The sequence below is a fragment of the Paramisgurnus dabryanus genome, chromosome 18, assembly GCF_030506205.2.
Source record: "Paramisgurnus dabryanus chromosome 18, PD_genome_1.1, whole genome shotgun sequence".
NCBI lineage: Eukaryota > Metazoa > Chordata > Actinopteri > Cypriniformes > Cobitidae > Paramisgurnus > Paramisgurnus dabryanus.
The window spans coordinates 1,820,694-1,830,046 of NC_133354.1; the positions used below are offsets into that span (position 1 = coordinate 1,820,694).

At 36.9% G+C, this 9,353-nt stretch overlaps 1 long non-coding RNA gene across 8 annotated transcripts; it reads left to right on the plus strand.

Annotated features, from left to right (window-relative positions):
• The first annotated feature begins 245 nt into the window (after nt 1–245).
• On the plus strand, nt 246–7,600 carry LOC135721593 (uncharacterized). Of its 8 annotated transcripts, XR_010521517.2 has the most exons (10): nt 246–433; nt 2,707–2,765; nt 3,005–3,119; nt 3,977–4,157; nt 4,294–4,376; nt 4,512–4,573; nt 4,672–4,768; nt 5,637–5,826; nt 5,936–6,131; nt 6,257–7,600. It is a non-coding gene; the product is annotated as an uncharacterized lncRNA (long non-coding RNA). The 8 variants fall into 8 exon arrangements; XR_010521520.2 differs by lacking the exon at nt 2,707–2,765 and having other exon boundaries at nt 4,294–4,400; XR_010521521.2 differs by lacking the exon at nt 2,707–2,765 and having other exon boundaries at nt 4,294–4,400; nt 4,706–4,768.
• The last annotated feature ends 1,753 nt before the right edge of the window (nt 7,601–9,353 follow it).

The following is a 9,353-nucleotide window of genomic DNA, read 5'->3' on the forward strand; positions in this document are numbered from 1 at the left end:
GGTTTGGTGCAACCTGTTCTCTTTCTCTGTCGGGTGAAGAAATTGAATTTCATCAAATGTCAGTAATTTTGTTTGCATCTACCATCCAGCAGAATATGGATGTCTTTAAATGTCTTTCTTTAAACAATTTCATATTGATTTCATAAATTATGCATGGTCGTAGCCAGCTTTTGAAAATTTACTGAGATCCAGGGATGTTGAGAGTTAACAAATGCTATCTGAGGAGAAAAAGGTGCACTAAAATCAACCTGGTCTCATGGGAAATACGTACCTCTGCACACTTTTTTGCAGCGCCAAAAATATGTACCAATAGGCACGTATTGCTACAGTTTTGAAAAACAAACGTCCACTGGGGTCGCTAAAGAGAAGAACTCCATGTGACATTACATTAGGAGTTGCATTTCATTACATCGCGAGATTTAACAACGCATTGGTAAGTTAAGTGTCTTTAATTTGATATAAAGTTTATTACTCTATATAAATCAGGTTAAAAGTGTTCAATTCAATCGCTGTTTTATATCTGTCAGTTCTGCTTAGGCTTATTGTATCTCAAAATGATTTTAAATCAGCACATCGTAACTAAAGCGATTAAATGCCATCCTCAGCTTTAACGTGACGCAGATTCGATCAGTTAATATTAGGATAAAGGTAACGCGATACGCGTCGATTTTACCATGCTTTACCACAGTAAAAGTTTATTTCGGCTACTGCGTGGTAAAACCCGAATACGCGTCGAATTTACCATGCTTTACCACAGTAACAGTTTATTTCGGCTACTGCGTGGTAAAACTCGAATACGCGTCGAATTTACCATGCTTTACCACAGTAAAAGTTTATTTCGGCTACTGCGTGGTAAAACCCGAATACGCGTCGAATTTACCATGCTTTACCACAGTAACAGTTTATTTCGGCTACTGCGTGGTAAAACCCGAATACGCGTCGAATTTACCATGCTTTACCACAGTAACAGTTTATTTCGGCTACTGCGTGGTAAAACCCTAATACGCGTCGAATTTACCATGCTTTACCACAGTAACAGTTTATTTCGGCTACTGCGTGGTAAAACCCGATACGCGTCTAGTTTACCATGCTTTACCACGGTAACAGTATACTCTCACCTCAGCCCCCCCTCCCAGAATGTTTTAGATGTCTTCATATATAAAACACCTCCCTTACGAAAATTAACCATGGTTTTATTGTGGTAAAAGTGTAGTAACCATGTTTTTTTTGGTGTATTGATTACTATGAGCAAAACCATGGTTTTACTACAATAATCATGGTTAAACTATGGTTTTTGAAAACCATGGTAACTACAAAATAACCATGGTTTTGACAAACACATGATTCCACTCATCAGTCTTGTTCCAGAATGTTTAAAACGTTCCTTAATTAACACACTTACAAGCTAATGAACTGAATCAGCCCTTACAAAATTTAACCATGGTTTTACTACAGTTAAAACCAAAAAAACATGGTTACTGTAGTAACTACAATAACCATGGTTTAATTATGGTTTTTGAAAACCATGGTAACTACAAAATAACCATGGTTTTGACAACCATGGTTTTCAAAAACCATAGTTAAACCATGGTTCTTGTAGTTACTACAGTAACCATGTTTTTTTTTAACTGTAGTAAAACCATGGTTAATTTTTGTAAGGGCTGATTCAGTTCATTAGCTTGTTAGTGTGTTAATTAAGGAACATTTTAAACATTCTGGAACAAGACTGATGAGTGGAATCAGGTGTTTCATATAAGGAGACATTTAAAACATTTTGGGAGGTGGACCTTGAGGACTGAAGTTGGGAACCACTGACCTAAAGGATTATTAGGAACACCTGTTCAATTTCTCATTTATGCAGTTATCTAATCAACCAATCACATGGCAGTTGCTTCAATGCATTTAGGGGTGTGGTCCTGGTCAAGACAATCTCCTGAACTCCAAACTGAATGTCAGAATGGGAAAGAAAGGTGTGGTGTTTAATCAGACCCCGCGCGCACAAAAACCATGCGCGAGTGAGAGATACGAGCACGCGAACACTATTCGAGCGCGAAAAAGCAGAACACAATTGTGTAAAGCATCCTTGCGAGAGCGCACCTCCGCTCAGCGCGCACAAATGCAGTCACGCGAGCAAGGGCTTGGATGAGCTTTTGCTCGATTCTGACTATCTCTATGCTCTCACAGCTGCACCACACACGCTCGCTCGATCAATATGACTTTTGGGTCTTTGGGGGCGGGACATTGACTGATGTCTTTGTGCCTATGATTGGTTGGTTGATTTAATCAGTGATTTGCATAATCTTCTGTTCTCAATTCGTATCCAGTTAATCTAGGTAGAAAAGACACGTTTTAATAGGACCCTTATGTCGGAGCCAACCCTATCTCACAGCGAATTCGTAATAATTCAAACGATTTAACCAAGTGGCTAAATCGTATGAAATCATACGAGCTGGCTCGTACGAAATCGTACGATTAGTTCATCGCATTTAACACAGCCCTGTGTCGCAGGGATTTCGTGCTAATTAATACGAATATATTAAATCGTACTATACCATACGATTTTGTTCATCGCATTCAAGAAGCGTGACCCGTAGCCAGAAAAAAACCTCTGGGTGTGCATCTGAAAATCTGCGTGTGTCACAGGCAGGCAAGATAACCATAAACGCTGGGGAATTCAGGTGCTGTAATCGACTCATCTCGTTATAGATCAAGATAATTTATGAAGATCTTTAAACGAAGGATTGGAATATCAGATAGTTGACATGGTAAGCAAGTTAGTTAATATTTTTAATAAAAAAAAAAGGAAAAAACGAAATAAAACGAATAGCATACATTATTGTTGTTGCGGTGTGTCACGTGACAATCATGACCCGTCGCCATGGACACAAGGGGTCAGATAAAATATTTGTAACTTGCGTGTGAAAGAATATATATATATATTTAAAATAAACCTAAGTAAACAACAAAATTGAAACTATAAATAAATATTCTGCATCCATTTTAGGTGTGCCACTCTGGGTGGCTCCGGCACACTCGTGGCTACGCCCTGCCGTGACCCAAATCTCATTCGCACATCATCGCGATATTTATCATCAATTTACAAATGTCATCACATCTCGGTGAGTATACCATAAAGTGTATGTTTGTTTGATTTTAAATTCATTATATGTGTTAATCCAGATCGGCTTCTAAATGTTCTCTGAATTGTATTGGTCATCTATATTACATAATTTCTTTTTGTTCAAAATAAGTTCAACACAACACATAATCAAGCAGTGGGTGAAAAGCTAGTCACGTTATGTTAGTCACCATTAACATAACGTGACAGATCCTCGATCATTTTATTATATTCATATTTTTGGAATTAACTACCAATGTACTTCTACTGTGGTATTTTGTGTTCATAGTACACAAATCGTACCAGGTTTTTACCGCAGTTAGTCTACTTCTACTGTGGTATTTTGTATTACAGTAACAGCAAACCTTATGCTTTTACCACAGTAGTTCAGCCTTTTTATACATAGTAAAAAACAGTAACAACAACACCGTGCTTTTAATACATTTGTGGTACAATTCAGAAATCTTTAGACATTTAGATCTTTCTTTTTGGTCAGTTTTATTCTATTGGCGTTTTATTTATTTATTTTATTATATAGTCTTATGATAGTGGGCGGATCTTGGGGTTTGTTGTAAATAGTTATATACATACAATGTTTAGTAAATAAAGAATTAAAAAAATATCTCCCACTCACTCACTCACTCTCCTACTCACTCACTCACTCACTCGCCAACTTACACACTGACACACACAAGGCACCTGGATCCAGAACACGCCAGTGTAGTGCTTGCTACAAAGAAATTGGTGCCTCCAAAACCTGCAAATACTATGATAACTATAAGATCACTATAAGCAGTAGGATCATGCTTCGTGTCAGTATACAGTATGTGATATTTTACCACTTTGCTTTAATCATAGATCAAGTACAGTACCAGATGGCTTGATGGGTTTGGGCTCACAGACGGGGAAGGAATGGAAAGGCTGTGGTCTTTCCTCCAAAGATTTTCCAGAGTCACAAAGGAGATGACTCCATCTCATCGCCTTGACCTACTGACTGATGCCCTTTTGCATTATGGACGGAGGAAATCAACTGACCTAGGTGTGTCTACTGCTGTATAACCTTTCAAAATTCTGTGCTGGTGGTTCACTGTTTATACATTTTATATTTTCTGGAGTGAAGTCAATCACACACAAAATGGTAAGCATACTATAAGTAGATTAAACTGTCTTTTCAGAGGTGCAGCTCCTGCAAAGAGTAGACAAAGCAGAGAAAATATTGCTCAAGAAGATATCTCATCTGTCATCAGAGAGGCACCAGGTAAACAATGCACATAAGAAGCAGGTAACAATTAGTTGTAGATGGGAGAATATTACATTCCATTTATAAGTGCAATTTGCACAAGAGTATTTAGGATTGATGTGTGTCTTGTTTTCTGTTATTGTTGTTGTATAGTGTTGATTTCTGAAGGAGACATGGCGAGATGGAAAAAAAGCTAGCCCAACAGAAACCAATAAGTAAGGAACTGAAGTTAAAGTCTTAAATACTGTAAGAATGTCATGAATACTATTAACAAAGAAACAGAAGTAACATGAAATTAATTACTTTATTACAGTGGTACTGTGGTAGTAATGTCGTCTTTTCTTCAGAGACTCTGTCTGTAGATGGAAAAGCGACTACATCATTAGACTGATTCAGTTCTACAAGTTCAAGTAAGAGTTTAATGTTTTTATGTAAGACTTTGGTAATTACAGACGTCTTTAAAGGAAAACACCTCCGTTTTTCAATATTTTACTATGTTCTTAGCTCAACTTAGATGAATTAATACATACCTATCTTTATTCAATGCATGCACTTTTAGTCTTTGTTAAAGGAGTAGTCCACTTTAAAGATGGGGTCCATTGACTTTTCATAGTAGGACAAAAATATACTATGGTAAGTCAATGGGCACCATCTATAAAGTGGACTACTCCTTTAAGCACTTTGTGAATGTGTTGGCATTTAGCCTAGCCCCATTCATTCCTATGGCTCCACACAAAAGTTTTATTTTGTGCCACCATACTTACTCGTCTAAATACCTAAAAGTGTTTGGTGGCTTCTAAATTCATCCCTGTTTGGAGCCATATGAATGAATGGGGCTAGGCTAAACGCTAATACATTCACAAGGCACTGTACAAAGATTAAAAGTGCGCGCATTGAAAAAAGATAGTTATGTATTAATTCGTCTAAGTTAAGGTAAGAACATAGTAAAACAGGGCTATTCAAATCTTACACTGGAGTGCTGGAGCACTACAGAGTTTATGTACCATTAACCACCTGTGATTTTCTAGTGATCATGAAGACCTTGATTAGCTTGCTCAGGTGTGTTTGATCAGGGTTGGAGCTTAACTATGCAGTGCTCTGGCCCTCCAGGGTAAGATCTGAATAGCCCTGTAGTAAAATATTTTTCTTTAAGTGCCTTTAAGTAATCTATTACCACCAAGGCCTTACTTGTAACATATGTTTGGTCAGGTGTACCACGGTAATGCTTTCTGCTTGCTAGCTACTGAACTTTTGTGCTGTACTTTTTGTAATGTGTAGATATTAGAATTGAGGACTCTGCTGAACATTGAGAAAAAATACCGTATTGGGAGAAGATGGCAAGAGTCGGATTCAAACTTCCAGTCTACCCTTAAAGATGTGGACCGTGAGCTCAGAGTCCAACTTCAAGGCTAGAACTGAATCAAGGGAGAGAGAGCAGTCCTCCTCCACCTGAGAAGAATATATCCATGTATAGTGCTATAAGTGGATAAGTAGATACAATATGACATTAGGTTTGAACTTAAAAAGGACTATAATACAAACTAATACATTCATTTTTCTGCATGCTTGTTTCCTAGCTTTGCTTCAGATGGGCAGGGCATTGCCATTAGACTCTCCAAGCAGGTAGCCAGCTCCAGCAATAGACTGAGACAGGCAATAAAAGAATACAACAGCATTCAATGGTCACCGCAGATGAGCTTCTTACCTGCGACAATTGATTTTCAGGAATCATGTGATCCCTCTTGGCATGTCTACTTCTGCTTTGATGACACTGTAAGTATAATTACTTTACCCTAGTAACCACACAGCAGTCACTCTAGTAACCATCTGACAAACTAACTACCTGCAAATCATATTAGAAACCACCTGGTAACATAACATAGCATTTTGTTTTCTAGATTGAAGAAGATGATGTTTCGAGGAGGCGAGGGATTGATGCCTTACATATGAAGACTCATTCAACGCTTCCAACAGCTGGAAAGAAAACTACATCAAGCCATTGTGATGTTTCACCCACATGTATCAGACTTTGTTCCTGCAGACAACCCCCACTTGTGTCAGGCCCTCCCCATGCCAAGCATACAGACACTGGTATACAATGATAAGAGTGATAATGACAATGTGGATAAATATGATAACTACGGAGATCATTGTGTTTGGCTCGCCCGATGTTCTGGAAAATTCTTTTGGAAATTCTGGTATTTTATCTTCTTCGGTCAAATCAAGTGTAAAAAACTTAGGTGTATTTTTCGATAGTGCACTAAAATTTGATAGGCAAATAAATGCAGTTGTAAAAGCGAGTTTTTACCAATTAAGAATGCTGGCTAAAGTGAAGACCTTTCTTTCTTTTAAACACTTAGAAATTGCAACCCACGCTTTTATTTCGTCCAGAATTGATTATTGTAATGCGCTGTATGTGGGAATAAATAGCTCGTTAATAGCGAGATTACAAATGGTTCAAAATTCCGCTGCGCGGCTGTTAACCGGCGTTCGTAAATACGAACATATTTCTCCTGTGCTAATGTCTTTACATCGGCTTCGGGTACAGTGTAGAATTGATTTTAAAGTGCTTTTGCTCGTTTTTAAATCGTTAAATGGACTCGCTCCCCTCTACATCTCGGATTTGTTGGGTGAATATCGTCCAGAAAGAACTCTTCGGTCTGCCAACCAGAATCTGTTAACTGTTCCAAAGTCCAAATTAAAATCTAGGGGTGACCGAGCTTTTGCCATAGCCGCACCTAAACTTTGGAACACTTTACCGCTTCATATAAGAATATCCCCAACATTACATATTTTTAAATCTAAGTTAAAAACATACTTTTTTACTAAGGCCTATGACTCGTGATGATATTTGTTGTCTGATGTTGATGTGGTTTGTATATTTGTGTTTTTTTTAATTAGTCATTATCTCATTGTACAGCACATTGGTCAACTGGAGTTGTTTTTAATCGTGCTTTATAAATAAATTGAGACTTGAGACTTGAACTAGCACTACAGATATTTTTTTAATTTCTAGTCTGATATTGTATTCTGTAAAAAGAATGATGTAAATGTATATGTTGCAGCATATCATAGAAACCTTTATGGTGGTGTAATATAATGCTCGCCTTACTTGTGCAAACATGATGTTTTACTAGGTCTGATTTATTTTAAAGCGTAGGTACTGTTTTTAAGCACACATATTCACACTAGTCTGTGTGAGGACAAAATTGTGTGTTTATCATTGTGATGTTACTTATTTACTGTAATGTACAAATGTGTGTAAGGTGTTTTGTTTTTGTGTGCTAAGTTGAAATGACAAAGTATTGAATCTTGAATCCTTTGAAACAAATACTGTAAAAGTTTGTAAAAAATAAAATGTTTTCCACAATGAGTTATAGTCATGATTTCAGCAATTGTCACAGCACACTTTAGAGGTGAATGAATAGTGATTAACTTAAATTACTTATACAATGATTTCACAGTCATAATCCACAAGACTGCCACATACAGTAGGTTCTTACATAACCATATTGGCTTGAAATTCTCCCGAACTAAGTTGATGTGGATTAATACTTTTTTCTTCCCATTATATTACATTTAGTATTATATAGTTCGTTGCTATGGTGGTTGCTTGGCTGCTATTACTGAAACCACGTTGGTTGCATGACGTGTTTTCTTTTTAAATGACATTCAACATTTTCCTACAGAAAACAAAAACTTGATAACTCAACAATATAATCATTTTGAACAATTTCTAATTCGATTTTGAGAAATGAGTTTTTTGGTAGCAGAAGGTTACAGAAGTGCATTGTGTTGAAGGCGGGGTTTGCGTGTTCTGCTGTTTCGGCGTTGTGGCTAGAAGGGATACAGCAACAGCAAAATCTCGCGGATGAGCGCTGTTATTGTCCTAATCCTATCCCCAAAACCTAACCCTAAACCAAACATTTCACGCGATTTAAGACAAGTTGTATCACATCTAGACAGATCCGCTGTTTACATCCCAATTCTACCCCAAACTTAACCCTAAAGCGCGTAGCTGTATCCCATCTAGCAAAAAACACTGTTTCTGCTAAAATATCTTAAACAAACAACTTTTTTACATTTTCTTAACGTAGATCATCTAGATGCAGCATAATTAATAGTTTGTCTGAACTAGGTGTTTATATATTCAGTAGATATATGTTTTTACAGCCCTACTTTGCAAATCAGAAAAACTACAATTTTAGTGTTGATTTGTATCAAGCTGCATTGCACACATGTAGGGAATTGTAGTTTTTTAAAACATTTGTGTTTTTCTTATAATTGGAGGTTGTAAATAGTGAGTTGAGAGTACAAGGTGTTTAGGGGATTGTTAACACACTTATGCAATCAGATTTTAAATATTTAAATGTTAAATAGGTTTAAATAAATTTTAACCATATTTGATAGATAGAGTCCCAAGTTGTTGACTATATTGACATTATAACTGAGGTCAGCTCTCATTAAGAGTTTGTCCCATGTCTATAGCCCCTTTTGTTGCCTAATTATAAGCATTCAAAAATGCACCAAGGTGATGTTTTAAAGGTCCGTATTTCAAAGCAGGAGCCATGTAGATTCTTTATACTGACATATGTTATTCTGCAGGTCAAGATCTTTCTAACGATGTATTTGGCTTAGCTCTATAACAAACTTTTCATGTTCTCATTTCAAGTACACAAGCCATCTCAGGTGTAGTTTCAGAGAGCACTTTGAAGGCTCAATAAGGTTACGGTTAGATAAAATAAAGCTGTTTGTTTGTTTCTGGCTGTGTAAACAGACCCCACACCTTGATGAATACCTGGTGTTGGCCACACACACAAACTGTGCATTTCTGTTTGGGCTTCTATGCATATACTATCTATTTATGTCAATGCTGCTATGATAATTAAAACATACCATTAATAAATAAGATCATAGTCTGATGGGTAGTCGTCTCTGATTGTAGGCTAGTAGATTATTATTAGGCCTATTGGTTGTCAATACCCAGATTAGCAA